Here is a 13912-nt window from a genome sequence, read left to right as displayed (position 1 = left end):
TTATCCTCGAGTGATCTCCGGCCTTGATATGTGGTAATTCTTTTGTAAAAAAAAAAAAAAAATAACATGGTGTAAAGTTGTCTTTGTGATGAGATCTTTGCTGGGGATGACGGGTAGCCATTTTGCACTATAAACTGTATTATGAGAGAATTCCCATATTTTTTTCGAATTCTAATAAAATTACCAATTCCATTTTTTTTTTCTTTATTTTATTTCTTTCTTTTTAATTTTCAGATGACGTTAAAAACATGTAAAAAAAAAAAAAAAAATTATGCATGTGGTAAGGACAGTGATCTTGAGATTTTAGTTTTGTCGATAGTTTAAAATCAAATATTTTTCATTTTATCATTTGTACAGCAGTAGAAATTTTAATTTTTTTAAGCAAAATAAATACAAAAGAATCGCTTTTGGTATCGGAAAATAAGCTTGAATATTTCAGACTTCAATACCAAATCTGATATTCCCAAAGTTTTGATTTTTTTTTTTTCTCCAATTTCCATCAATCGTCCCAACACTAGTCTGTATTTATCTGAGTTGGCTTGAAATGAAAAAAGGGTCACCAGAATTCCATGTAAAAATACTAATATTTGTCTACAATAAAACTCTTAAATAAAGGTAATTTAATTAATACTAGAACACAAGACTGTAGAGCAAGTTTGTTTGGCAGGCACTCTTTAGCTAAAGACAGAAAATTCATGTCTAAAGTTTCGTCTTGTCTTACTACACATAAATTTTCACAGCATCTGTCCAGGAACCGTTTGTCTTCTAGTGCCAAACTAAAGCTGACCCGTGAGCATATGCAGAAGTTAGAGTTACCTGATGTAATACTATGCAAGTTTTGACATGCCTGTTTTAGCTAACCGAACCACAAACTAATCACTATGCAAAAGAAAATAGATCTCGGTCATATAACTGCTACAATAGTATAACCATAACGAATGAAAACTGGCTAGTTGGAAGCAAAGTTTAATTTGTCAGCTTAAATGCTATTTAGGTCTGACTTTGAAAAATCCGACCAGATAACTGTATAGTTGGACACACACACACACATGTGGAGAAGAAATGTACACCATCAAAGCAAAACTTAGTAACCACTCTTTCAACGTTAGGAAGCGATTTCTTTTTTTACTTACCTGGATTTTTTTGTTTTTTACTTCTTTACTGAGTTTTTGTTTTTTTGTTTTATCTCTCTCTCACGCGCACACACACACTTAACAACAGCAGAAGCTACTTACTTATATATATTTTTGTCTGCACCCTCTCTCTTCACCTCTCCCTCAAAGATTTACTATTTTTTTTTTTTTTTTTTTTTTTTTTTTTTTGCTTATTTCTGTATTTTAATTTCTTGTACTCCCCCCTTTCTGTCTGTCTGTCTGTCTGTCTGTCTCTCTCCTGCCAATTGAATGTTTTCATAGTTTCTTCATCTCCATCTTCTCATTTATCTTCATCTCTGTCTCTCTCTCAATACTTTCCTGGCACCACCACCGCTGCCATACCAAAGGTGTGCGGCTGCCGCTGGGGGTAGAGGAAAAAAATGTCTGCTTCCTGGCTGGAGTAGTAGTATTTTGTGTCTGAAGGGGCTGACCACCGCTAAAGTAGCCGGTAACCCAGTTAATACTTTCACATGCTATCTATGTTCGGCATATATAAAACAAACAAAAGCTTACCTGTCTTAAGTGGTCCTGTTAAATCTCATCTTGAAGGGGGTTTTGTTTTTTGTTTTGTTTTTTTTTCTAAAAAAAGGATATAATAGCCAAAAACAACAAAAAAAAGGGCCTTCATGTCCCTCAAACTCATCATGGAATGCTTTACGGACTTAGTTTGCTCAGCCAGGTAAATGTTTTTTGTTTTTTTTTTCTTTTTCTTCAGAGATGCTCTTACATTGCATGTTGTTTTAGACACAATATAAGAATATAAATTTATTTTTTTTTTGCTATTTAAATTTTTCAGATGTAACTTTAGGATTAAAAAAAAAAAAAGGAATACGGGCATTTTGCAGTGTAGACAAGAAAATGAAGAAGTGGTAAAAGAAAACAAAAAACAAATATATAACAATTAAATGTTATCAAAGACAAGTTACTCTTCTACCTACATGGATGAGTTTTTTTTTTGTTTTATTTTTGAACCGTTTGTTTACTTACCAGTAATGTTGTGTGTTATGTTAGAACAAGAACAAAAAATGGCTGATAGGAGACTGTCATCTGTAGAGTCTCGATAATCGCTCAGAAATCGATAATTAAACAAAGTACTAGTAAAAACCCATCCAATAAATGTCACGGAGACAATTTCATCTAAATATTTCGGTTGTAATATTTAGAAATGACAAGTGAAGCATGCATGGTCCCCCGTGAGTGCACAGTGAACCAGGGATAAAAAAAAATGACTAAGTTCAGCATTTGACCCCCACCCCCATTTAGCCCCAAAAGTCCACAGGGGACGTCAAATCCTTATGAAAAAGAACAAACGGTGCAGTTTTAGGCCTTAACATATGTAAATTTGAGTTATGCACCACGCAAAAAAAGAAATGACTAAGTCCATCATTTGCCCCCCCCTCCCCCCATTTATCCCCAAAAGTCCCCAAGACCTTAACATATTTAAATTTGAGTTCAGCACCATGTAAAACTGGTAAATAGACACCCACAGAAAATTTTGGACAAATATGGTAAAAATAGTCCGAAAACTGGAGTGGTTTTATTAGCCCTTAAAGAGCCCCTGGGGCACACCTAAGAGTTATCATGAAGACAAAATTATATAGAAATCAGTTAGTTACAACTTTTCAGAAAGTTTTATAAAAATCCAAGGCATCAAATTTTTTTATAATGCGAAAGTGTCAATTTTAGCCATTTTAACCTGAAAAGCATCCCTAGAGGGGACAACCGGAGTTTTCCTGGAAAATCTGTTCTGTTACTTTTTTAGTCATATCATGTTTAATTTTGTGCATAATTTATAAAAATTTATTGAGAAAAGTGCAGACACACGAACGGACAAGGGTGAATTTACAGGTCCACCCTCTTTTTGTCGGGGGCGGGGGCAAAAATATTCTTCTTAGTCTACCTCCACCAACTTGTAACTTGCTTGGATTTTTTAATTTTTTACTGTTACTTTCAATGCCAATAGATATATATTCTCCCAATCTTTATCGTAAATGGATGTTGTTTGTTTTTTTTTTAATTGTTATTTTCACCCCAAACAAGGCACAGTGCCACTCGGACCAAATTTCCAAGAATACTGTGAAGGGAGTTGGGCAGCAACATGTTTGTTCACATCACACTTGAACTGTTGCATGTCAGTACAGTCAGGGAATTAGGGACCTGGAAGAGAATTCCAAAGTCTAGCAGTTTGAGGAAAGAAGCTATTTAATTTTTTTTTTTTTCTTTTTTTTACATAGGCATCATCCCTTATCAAGGCCCAGAGGCTACTCGAGGATAAGGGTTAAAGAGTGTATAGTAGTCAATTGGACAATATAGAAATTGTCAGTAATGGAAATTCAGTAAAATTTGTTAACTTAAGGGGAACGGCTCATCAAGAACTTGTTTACATTGGACTTGAAGACAACCATATTGTAGTCAGTTGGAAAGCAGGAAAATGAAAGACAGTTCCACAAGCGTGCAGTTCTAAGAAAGAAGCTTTGTTCATGGAATCTACGTTTAGGATTAGGCACAGATAAAGAGTGGGGGAAATTATTGATAGTGTTTACAGCTAGACGAGTGTTTCTTGTGAAAGTTTGGCGAGGGGGGGGACCATAGATTGAAGCTCAGTCGAGCACTTGCCATGAAAATAATGATAAAGCAAAGAGAAACTCGCTGCATCTCTTCTGTGAGATAGAGGTGGCCGGGAAGAAAAAAGGACATCTCCTATGAGCATACGAAGTCTATTTTGAACTCTATCAAGGCAGGATAAGGCTTTCTGGCATTTAGGGATCTCGACAATCTAGGAGTGGGATTTTGCTGCTTGCTGGGTTAGTTGGGGGGGGTATTTACATCATGGGGGTACAAGCTCCATTAAAATACTTGCAAAATATGGTATAATTTTATTTACATCCTTTTTATTTATATTTTCTCCCATCCTTCCTGGTCCTTGATATGATTTTAAACTATATCCAGTGGTGAGGCCCCAGCTTGTGGGCTTTGGGGAGTGTGGAGCCACCCTTTAATTACCATTGCTCCCAGGTCCACTCTGACCCGGAGTGGAAGTACCTGTTAGGGTCCCAACTATGGGTTGAATAGAAACCGACGTGAAAACAACAAATATATTCTATTAAAAAAAATTTTCTTCAAAATCTTTGGATTCGGCATTAAATAACCTGAAAAGGGTTGATATGCCGTAAAACAAAAACAACCAACCAACCCATCCTTCCTCTCCATCCCTCATTTGTTTAGACATTATACTAAGACGATTAACGCATGTTTTGCTCATTTACATGTAAAACCCTAAGTGGCCACTTAGTAAAAATGTCGTTTATTTCCCTTGGCATTTATATTTAACAGGATGAAACGTAAATGTCTAGCATGCGTTTGCAATAAATTGGTATGCACACACATGTATATATAGAGAGATTAAAAATTAAAAAGAAAAGGAATAAGCCAAGTTATGTGTCCATCAACGTTTCGTCTTTATTATAAGACTTCTACTGGATGAATAAATTGAAGAAAATAAAATACCAGTACAATATTTGAAAATATATATGTTGTGAAAAGGATGACTTTGTTCTATTTCAGAATGAAAGAGTCGTTAGAAATTAAGAAAAACGTTATAGCGTTATGAAGAGAGTAAGTTTTTATATATATGAGAGAGAGAGGTGAATTTACTAGCTGTCCGGTTTCTAAATCTCTGAAACAGCTACATAGTAAACAGCTGATGATCCACGTTTCCTATTTAACAATTAAAGTTAAGTTTTCTTTTTTTTTTTTTGTATGGAAATTTCTATGACTTGGCGCGGTACATACAGCACCTAGCCTTCCCAAATGATCACCCATCTGGTATTGGCCAAGTTCAATGTTGCTTAACTTCGGTGATCTGGTGAGAATCGGTGTGTAAATGTGATTGTGTCAGTCTACTCTATACTTTGTCCTGTGACAGTCATCTGCACCGAAAAAGGTTAGCAGTAATACCAAAAAGTGTGGTTGATTCTACACAAAGCCTTCACCACTATAGACAAACCATTTGTGTGGATTTCCGAGCAACTAACTTGTTGTGGTGAAAGCTCATATGTTGAAATCAACAGGAGAAAATATATATATAGGGAGCGGAAAGAAAGACGAAAATATTACAGAATCGCTAAGAAAAAAAAAGAACAATCTTGTATAAAATCGAGCATAAAAATTGATGAAGTCTCCGTGGTCGCGTGGTAAAACACTAGACCACTTATCGAGTGGTGGTAGGTTCGATCCTTGTCAACTAAGTCTAGCTATACTGATGAGAAGTAAACTCCAAAACATGCACGTATATAGATGATTTACTTTTATGCATGTAATAATATTTAATATATATATATATATATATATATATATATATATATATAAAATAAAAATTACAATTAAATTTACCAAAATGATCCAAGATTGTAAAATTAAAGTATATTATAAATATTAAAGAATTAATATTTATAAACTTATCTCAGCCAGATGTAAAAGCTCGATAAAACCAAATAGGAAATAGAGCTTATAATATGAGCAAAAAGTTAATAAAATATGTTAAAAAACACTTTGAAATGAGTTAAAAACATATTTAATCTGAAAAGGAAACACTAGATAAATGGATAGTCCTTAATCCGCGGAGTTTCGAAGAAATACTTTTCTTCTCATCAGATGTACAAATGGAAATTCTTTTAACTTTCTTGAAGATTTACATTTGGATTTTACCATCACTGGATTTTTTATCTTCCACCAGACTATCCATTCATGTGCAATCACCTTTTTCTTTACCATATTCCCTCTGCTTAACCTATTTTGTTTTCAAGTAAGATCTTTGACTTACTTGTTGTTTCGTCAAATACTTCTGCATACAAAATCCGATCCCGCATTTTGCTAATTCCTACCCTCTGATGAGAAGGAAAGTATTTCTTCGAAACTCCGCGGATTAAGGACTATCCATTTGTCTAGTGTTTCCTTTTCAGATTAAATATGTTTTTAACTCATTTCAAAGTGTTTTTTAACATATTTTATTAACTTTTTGCTCATATATATATATATATATATATAGAGAGAGAGAGAGAGAGATAATAAGAATATCCGTCATAAACAGGTAAAATTAATTACACAAATAGAAGTTTTACACCACTTTTATGTCCCATTACATCAAGATATGATACTGAACCTTATGCTTATATTCTTTATTCCAACTTAGATCAAAATCCATTACATGATTTTGCTTGTAGTGAATGTCTAAAATCTTTAAGCTTAAGGGTTCTTTAGAAGAAATTTCAGTTAAGAAAATCTTTCTTCATTAGTGTCTAATGATTGTGAATCAAATTTAATGTAAATCTGAAATATTCTCATTTTTAAATGAGATTGTGTCCATATTATGCCACCTCAAACCCCTTTTAAATAATCAAAAAAAAAAAAAATGATTAGGAAGTTGATGTTAAATACCTAGTGTTAAAATATCACGCAAATATTTGAATTTTTATGAAGAGCTTCCACTCATTTTTTTTTATCCCCTTTGTATAAAACTAAATATAGCCCACATTGTGACCCCTTAGACCTAGAAGCTGTGTTCTTAAATTCATAATGATCAATTAATTTTTATATATATATATATATATATATATATATATATATATACACGGGGGGGGGGTCACTGCATTATCAAGGCCCGAAAGCCACATGTAAATAAGGGTTAATGGGTATACAGTAGTTATCAAGACAACAGTGTAGTAATCGTTTGTAGTGAGAATTTGGTATAATTTGATGATTGAAGAGGATGGTTCGACAAGAACTTGTTTATATTGGACTTGAAGACAACCATATTGTTTAGTTACAGGATAAACTAAGGATGACTGTCGATTACAACCCTCATAAACACTTGCGCTTGTTAAAACTGCATCACTGTCTATCTCTCTCTCTCTCTCTCTCTCTTTATATATATATATATATATATATATATATATAGTAATTTATAAAATATATATGGCGATTAAGCTACACTGAATATTCCGTGTTTCATTCTTCAGGCTTATGCGCATAAGTCTGAAGAATCCTAGAGTGGATGAAACGCGGAATATTCAGTGTAGCTTAATCGCCATATATATTTTATAAATTACTAACTAGCTCTACCTACGTATTGAGCACTTTTGAAGTAAATACTTAGTTTACGCATAAATTTATACTTTCGTATATTAATTTTATGTGAGTAAATGAAGTAGTTATATATATATATATATGTGTGTGTGTGTGTGTTTTTACTAGGGGGTCACCACATTATCAAGGCCCGAAGATCACTTGAGGATGAGAGTTAATGGGTCATCAGGACATCAGTGTAGTAATCGTCAGTAGTGGGAGTTTAGTATGAAGTGATTATTTAAGGGGACGACTCAGCAAGAACTCGTTTTCATTGAACTTGAAGATAACCATATTGTAGTCAACTGGAAAGCAGGCCAGCGGAACAAAATTCGACAAGCAAGCAGTTCTAGGAAAGAAGCTGTGTTGATAGAATCCACAGACAGTGGGGGGGGGGGGCGGGATTCTTTCCATACAAATATATAACCATACAAATTTTTATCTTTTTTTTTTTTAATTTTATCACAATACTTCCCTGGGGACTATATATGATATAGCCCGTAGGGGTGTTGATTATTAAATTATTTTTTAGTTATCACCTGAAGTAAGCTCAAAAAGATTTTCACTCAGAACTGATCGTTAACAAACACCTTTATCTGCTCCATCACATGGCTATATGGCATAATTAATTAATATGTCTACCGAATTGTAGATGATGGAATCTGAACTGCAAGGACTCGTGGCGCAGTGGTTAGAGTACTTGGAAAAATCAATTGTAAAAAGTGATATTCTCCTGAAGGTTGAAGGTTCAATTCTTAGTGCAGACGACCAAAAAAATACAATTGCGAATTACTTAACTGCTCTATGCAGTCATGGTTGACTGAACAAGAGCATGCTACCCCCGTGAATTAAATAAGGGTTCTGACTGAAATTCCGTCCAAATTCCCGAGTTAGAAACATTTCCGAGGTCGACAAGATACACCTAAAGAAGGTCGGAGGTTACATCGACTGAAACGTTGTGAAAATCACACTCAAGATGAGAACAGTAGTGTGATGAATCCAAATAATACGAATTGTAGATGATGGAATATGAACAGTCTAATCCCCATGGATTAAATAAAGGGTTAAATTTGAAATTTCATGTTAAGTGCCATTAAATGGTTTCATTAAATAGTTTTCATTAAATTGTTAAAATTTGTTGAACTTTTCTTAAAAAAAATTTTTTTAATTCAATTTTCACCCCAAACAAGGCACAAAGTTCCAAAGTTTAGCAGTTCTGGGGAAGAAACTATTGGAATAGAAGGCTTTCTTGCACCTAGGGATCTCTATTATGAAAGGGTGGGATTTAACTGCTTGTCGGGGGGGGGGGATTCACGTCGAGGGTGTACAAGGGCTTGTAGTTCGTCAAAGCATTCACCATTAAAGTACTTGTAGAACGGGCAGAGAGATGCAACATTTCGTTAATGGGACAGACTGAAGCTTAGATGACAGTTCAGGACCTATCAAGTTGGCGACTCTCTTTTGAACCCTGTCCAGGAGTGAGAGACAAGTAACAGATGCACCAGCCCAAAGGTGATAACAGTATTCCATACATGGGTGAATGGTGGCCTTTTAGAGGATACTTTCAGGCATAAGTAGTTTTCTAGCATGGTAGAGAGAGCCCACCTTCTTTGCAGCAGCCTTGGCAATGTTCTCAATGCATCTATTCCAGTTCATGTTCCCTGTAAGCATTAGGCTGAGGAGTTTAAAGGAAGTACTTTCGGGTAATGTGTTCTTGACCATTGCTATTGTTGGTAGAGACGGTTTCTTGTAATTATTGAAGGAAACGAGTTTAGTCTTGACAGCATTGAATGTGACCATCCATTTTTGTCCACTACAGTCTTTGGCCATTGTTATTGGTGGTAGAGAAGGTTTCTTGTAGTTATTGAAGGAAACGAGTTTAGTCTTGACAGCATTGAATGTGACCATCCATTTTTGTCCCCATTCCACTACAGATTGGAGGTCATCCTCTAGTATTTCTACCATTTCCTTAGATATGTGTTCATTTGTTTTCCCTTCGTGCCTGTTATAGAGAGTAGTGTCATCAGCAAATAACCCATCTCAGAAACAATTTTATCAGAGAGGTCATTTATGAATATCAGGAATAATAAAGGTCCAAAGACGTACTCCTGCATTTATATCATATTATTTAGATGTACGACCACCGAGGACAACCTGGATTTTTCTCTTAAGAACTTAGGGGAGAATGGCATATCGTAAACACTACATTTCCTAACCTACTAAAAAAAAACGTCAGTCATATCATCACTGAATACATCATATCGAACTTAGGCCTATAGCCACGTCTAGAGAGTGAACATTGCAAGAACTATTCCAATTATTAAGCCTCCCACTGAAAAACGATAGAGCGCAGAGTTGCTCTTTAACAACATTTGCAAAAACATTCCATATGTATAAGTCTACCAGTCAAAAATAACTATAAAATCGACTGACTCGATTTCTACACAAGTATATACAGTAAATTAAATGCTACATCAAAGTAAAGAAAATAGCCAATGATAAGAGCGAGATGGATAGATTTTAAGCCAGAAAACAGCAATTCTTCTCTCTTTGTCAGAAATATCAAACATGGAATGTGAAGACTAAAGAACAAAAATTTGTATTCCTACATTTACTGACCCATATTTCCGTGATATTGCCTCTGCATATCTCGGCAGTTTACGTAAACCGCTAGGATATGCAAAACGCTTATCAAATTTTAAAACGTGAGGTGGTGGTGGTGGGGAGAATAGCATTTATCGTATAGTAATTACAATGAAGGAAAATGGAAATAGAATAAGAATATAACTTCAACTATAAGCTTCATGAATAATTTTTTTTTTTAATAATGTATAATGAAAATTTTTTTTTTTTTTTTATAAAGTTTTTATTTGAAAACAGCAAAAAAAATGAAGGTTTTTTTTTTGTTTTGTTAGGAAAGTTTTTAGAAAACATTTTATCTATTTTGTTACACGTTGCCTTAAATACGTTTACAAATATTTTTCGTATTGACACTTTTATTGATAATACACACATGAAACTTTAGTTCCCTTCGAAGTAATCTCCTTTGGCTGCAATGCACTTGTACCGTTCCAACAACTTCTGAAGGGGCCCCATGGAAATCATCACAGCCTCTTTCATCTCCTCAATTGTCTCATAACAACAGCCTTTAAGGTTTTCCTTGAGCTTAGGGAATAACCAAAAGTCACAAAGAGAAAGGTATGGACTATAGGGACACTGAGTAACTGTCGTGATGTCCATCTTGGTCAAATAGATCTTCTCTGAGCCCCCTTGGGATAAACTTCGCACAAATCATCCACATCTTCAGTTCCTTGTGAATAATTGTGTGTACAGTTCCCACACTGACATCAAACTGTACACTTATTGTCTCTATAGACACATGACGATTCTTATACATGAAATTCTTTATTTGGCTAATCAACTCTAGTGTTCTGACTTTTTTACTACTCCCACGCCTCTAATCATCCTTCACAGACTCCCTGCCTTCCTTGAATCTCTTATGCCATTCAAAAACTGATGCTTGATTCATTCAAGATGGTTAAAAAGCAGTCTGAAGCATTCCATACGTTTCTGTGGCATTTTTTACAAGTTTAAAACAGAATTTTATTGCATATCGTTCTTCTAAAGTGTCTTCATGTTCGGATTACATTTTTGAAATTGACCAGCTGTGACAATCAGGCTTTAGTAGGGTCTATTCCAATTCCTGCTGTAGCTGTTCATTTGAACCTGAAATCATAAAAATTGGTCAGTCACATCCGAAAATGTATAGAAATAACATACTGAATTTTCAAGAGTTTATGACGATTTTGAATGCCTGTACAAAATGTCTGGAAACTTAATGAAGGCACCTCATATTTTTTGGTGTTTTTTTGGGGGGAGGGGGTCTTTATAGATATAGATTAATATATACTCCGTTTTTACCCCTTGAAGGTTAGGGTATAGGTTATTTCCTTTAGAATATTTTTGGTGAACTGAAAGGCAGCCGCAGACGGCAAAGAGAAACATGAAAAGCTGGAGGGAGTGAAGGGACTCCCGGCTGGTTCTGCATTCTTTCTTGTTCCTATTTACAATGCCTCCCCACGGGACAGAGTTAGACATCAGGGTCGTTTTTTAACATGGATTACAAAAATTTTAAATTGTCTCGGTCGTGAAGGACTTCTCCTCCACTGACAGAGAACAAGAAATTGAAGTGCAGCATCTGAAGAACAGATACTACACTTTGATCTCGGCCCAACTTGTTGCATTGCTTTCTCCCCTTCCACATCCTCTCGAAATTAAGATTGTGGTTAGGTGTTGGAATCCTTCTGATCCTAATTTACTGTAGGCTTTCCAACAATCGGATACGATCGTGGTCCCCAGCAGAAGGTACTTCTTTATTATAAGAAGCGTTAAGGTTCTAGTGTTATGGTTTGGTATTGTCACCCAGAAAAATTTCTTCGAGGACTCTTCGAATGTTGTATTCCTTCTGTAGAAGAGAGATTCATTGATTTCAACAGTGTGCCCTGTATTTCCTAAGGAAATATTCCTAACAAATGTCTCCAAGAAAGTTCTTCTAGTTCATGACAGTGTGTTCTGACCATTATTGTACCTATTTACTATGCCTCCCCACGGGACAGAGTTAGACACTAGCGTCGTTTTTTAACGTGGAGAAAAGGTACAAAAATAAAAAAAATTGTCTCAGTCATGAAGGACTGAACCTCAACCGAAAGAGAACAAGAAATGGAAGTGCAGCATCTGAAGAACAGATACTACACTTTGATCTTGACCAAAAGGCCAAGTTAGCGATGATTCAATATTATTCAAACTCACTACATTCATGTTGGCATTTACAAATATTTTGAATCATTTCGATTTTTTGCACAAATAGAACTAATATTTTCTTTTTCCAATTTATTAACTGTCGTCTGCTGAGAAACAATGATTGCAAGCAATTTTGACTGAATTCAATATCTTAAACCAAAACATGATTTCGCCAAGTATCTGTGAATAAAACCGTTTTTCTTTCATTTTAGACCAAGTGTAAATCCTGCAACCTAATTATACTAGCAACTGAACATGTTTAGTGTAACACCATTTTTATATATATATATATATATATATATATAGCTACTTCATTTACTCACATAAATTAATATACGAAAGTATAGATTTATGCGTAAACTTTAAGTATTTACTTCAAAAGTGCTCAATACGTAAAAAAAAAAAAAAGAGGAAAACGTCTGCCTTAAACCACTAACCTAGTTCTAAAACAGATCCTTTGTTTGATAAAATGCATGCCCATTGGCTGATAGGAAGGGGCGCGGTGGATACTAGAAAGCTGATTGGCTAACTAAAATCCTCAACTGCCATGACTGGGTAAAAGTCCTAAGTAATTCACAATTGTATTTTGAGGGTCGCTCACACTGAGAAGTGTACCTTCAACCTCCAGAATAGTGTAATTTACAACTGAATTTTGCCACGTACTTTATTCATTATGCCACATGTCCTTGGTTGATACAACAAGAGCATGCTATGCTGTGGATTGAATGAAGAGTTCCATTCGAAATAGTCCGTATTCTGCATAAGTATCAACCAAAAATAAGTAAAAGCTATCATTTTTTTCTTTTTTTTTTTTTTTTGTAGATATGCCTAAGCATCTCTTTAATAGGTTATCTATCATGCTTAAGTAAAGTAAATAGCATTATTGATGCTTAAGTTAAAAAAAATAGCATTATTGATGCTTAAGTTAAAAAAAATAGCATTATTGATGCTCAAGTTAAAAAAAATAGCATTATTGATGCTCAAGTTAAAAAAAATAGCACTATTGATGCTCAAGTTAAAAAAAATAGCACTATTGATGCTCAAGTTAAAAAAAAATAGCACTATTGATGCTCAAGTTAAAAAAAATAGCACTATTGATGCTCAAGTTAAAAAAAATAGCACTATTGATGCTCAAGTTAAAAAAAATAGCACTATTGATGCTCAAGTTAAAAATGGCATTATTCATTGGTAAACATTCTCATTAAACGGATGCTTCCTACGAATGTCTGTTTTTAGATTCCTTGACCTTTTCTTGTTTCATCGTTGAAACTAAACATTTTTTTTATTTCATGCCAAGCCAAAGAATAGTTTTTGTCTGGAATTATTCTTTCAAATTTCTAATTCTTACCCAAAGAAAGGGATGGGAGGAGAGAGAGAATGTTGTAAGTTTAGTTTTTCTGCCAAGCTGTCTGCTGGGCACGGCATTCTTTTAGTTTTATTCTTTTGTTTGTCACTCTTTTAATACACACACACACACACACACACACACACACACATATATATATATATATATATATATATATATATATATATATATATATATGACTTATGCAAAATAATTTTCTATATAAAAAAAAGAAAGAAAAATGAGTATGCGTTCGTTTCTATAGTTACATGGTTCTATTTTTGTTGCTGATGTTTTCTCCCCCCCCCAAAAAAAAAAAAAAATAGTGCAAATATTTTGCATATTGGCAACAAATAAAGTTAATAGCAAAAGATGTGAGATTTTCTTTTTTTCGGTAACTTTGGCAAACAGGAAGAAAATTTTGAAACTCAGCAATTTTTTTTTTCTTTATCCTTCGGCTTTTCATGATAAAAACTGTGACTTATTTTAT

General features: G+C 34.3%; 1 protein-coding gene across 18 annotated transcripts in view; it reads left to right on the top strand.

Moving 5' to 3' along the window:
- LOC145248835 (pleckstrin homology-like domain family B member 2) overlaps window positions 1-13912 on the top strand; it is an 839292-nt gene that overhangs the window by 562790 nt on the left and 262590 nt on the right. The window contains exon 1 of one of the 18 annotated variants that reach the window (XM_080110548.1): window positions 1692-1833. The exons of the other annotated variants lie outside the window; for them this stretch is intronic. The gene's annotated coding sequence lies outside the window, so the exon portion shown is untranslated. Of the gene's footprint in view, window positions 1-1691; window positions 1834-13912 lie in introns of those variants that run through there. 18 annotated transcript variants of the gene reach the window in all.

This window comes from Euprymna scolopes, chromosome 27 (genome assembly GCF_053919585.1).
Source record: "Euprymna scolopes isolate OS-2025 chromosome 27, ASM5391958v1, whole genome shotgun sequence".
NCBI classification, from domain to species: domain Eukaryota; kingdom Metazoa; phylum Mollusca; class Cephalopoda; order Sepiida; family Sepiolidae; genus Euprymna; species Euprymna scolopes.
The sequence above is the reverse complement of the archived record's forward strand: the minus strand, read 5'-3'. Positions and strand labels throughout refer to the sequence as shown.